General features: G+C 42.4%; 1 pseudogene; it reads right to left on the minus strand.

Annotated features, from left to right (window-relative positions):
- Window positions 1-1,028: 1,028 nt before the first annotated feature.
- On the minus strand, window positions 1,029-1,148 carry LOC134896158 (5S ribosomal RNA; annotated as a pseudogene).
- Between the last annotated feature and the right edge of the window lie 769 nt (window positions 1,149-1,917).

A 1,917-nucleotide genomic window follows, 5' to 3' on the forward strand; every position in this document is an offset into this window, starting at 1 on the left:
CCAAAAAATTGCATCATCCAACAAATACAGGTATGCTTTGCACCACACTTTAATGTCCATATTAAGTAAACTGACACAACACTTTTTAGATTTATCTATTGGTCAACAGGACATCATTTAAAACATTGTCAAATATTATAAACAAATATTAATGTTACATTTCAGACAAAATGAAAGTGTATGCTGCATTATGTGGGTGTCGGTTTCTTTTGCAAAAATGTTGCAGCTTTAAATTTAAATGTTTTAATTATTTCACTTGTTTGTATTTGTTATTCTTACAAACATTAAAACAATTTTTAAAAATGTTTACACACCAACTTTAACACAAAAAACAACCTTATTTGGCAGTGTGTGTGATTTATATGTGAGTAGAATAAACATGTAATGTTGGTTCAGACAATTGCTGTTTGCTAACTTTCATCTGCGCAGTAATTAGCAAGTAATTGGCCATCAGATGAGTGTGCTCTCCAATTAACAGCTAATTACTGCATACACACTTGGTAACAGTACTTCGCAAATGTAGAGTAACTGCAGACCTACTCGGCTGCTGCGTGAAGGTTGCTACGGTTTCCTATGTTAGATTTAACAGCGGCAAGGTATAATTGCGAAAAACACGCCCATTGCGAGTTGCATACTCCCACACTGTACGCCCACTTTCACGCCCATGTCGGAGCATTGCGAAGTCTCGCCTCCGCCACGCCTTCGCCACTCCTCGTTTTCGTTTGCCAGTTACGTGTTGGTTTAAATTTGGCATTTTTGCACTAATGTCGTACGCATGTACTCGCGCATGCGTATATACGCTTTTGCGCATGCGCAGACACTTAGTTTTCGTACATTTGCGATGCGATGAATCTCTGCGATCAACTCGGAATGAGGGCCATTGTGACTCATATATTGTATGACCATCATTTATTCAGCAGATATCCATTGTGGATTGTGGTAAATGCAGAGAATTAAATCATAGGTCATAAAAGAGTCCGGTACCCAATTGTGTGTATATATAGGTGACACTATATAGGGGAGTCAACTTATTGCAGTACCAGGGTGTTCAGAGGTGGTCTCCCATCCTAGTACTAGCCCGGCCTTTCACTGCTTAGCTTCCAAGGTCAGAAGAGATTGGGCATCTCCAGTGAGGTATGACCGCAAATGTCGTACTCACCCTATTGAGTCACCCAAGTGTGTGCAGCCAATTGGTTTAGTCACCTTGTGACATGGCAGCCACAGTGAAATATGAGCATGGGTGATGGCCTATTTTGTGGAAAAGAGTTTTTTTACAAAACACGCAATATCCACAATTAGGAATATAGAATATAGGGATAGCAAGTTGAGTGAAAGACACGAGATGGACACCACTCAGCTATCAATGCACACACAAATAGTCACAGTTTGTACAATGCAGAGGTTATTACAGACAATAATACTGCACTGGACTAGCTTACACAGCTATATAGTCAATAGATATACATCCAGTTTCTTACTGTGTAGTGTTATATCACAGGGTAATTGTACTATAAACCCCTGACTAAATGCACTCTTTCTTACTAACACTGACTAAAAAGGCAGGTAGAATACTTAAGTGTCATGTAAAGGCACAGCACTGACAACCAGGCGGCTTTACATAGGAGGATTTGCCCAAGCAGTCCCAGGAACAGTGAGCTGAGGAGTAATGGCGCCGCAGACACTGACAGGGAGTGTGGAAAAGACAGAGATGCAGCTCCAGGGCGGGAACACTTGCTGGAAAGGGCGCCCTGGGGCTGGGGGAGGGGCTTCAGGTCTAAGCCTTATCCCCCTTGCTGGCAAACCACTGGGTACTGTGGGCGATATTAAAATCGGTTTTAAGAGAAAACCTGACCTGCGCCCATGCCCTGGTGATCTAGTGGGATCGCCTGTATCCACAGTGTCCACCGCCAGCGTGCG

Source organism: Pseudophryne corroboree, chromosome 3, assembly GCF_028390025.1.
Source record: "Pseudophryne corroboree isolate aPseCor3 chromosome 3, aPseCor3.hap2, whole genome shotgun sequence".
NCBI lineage: Eukaryota > Metazoa > Chordata > Amphibia > Anura > Myobatrachidae > Pseudophryne > Pseudophryne corroboree.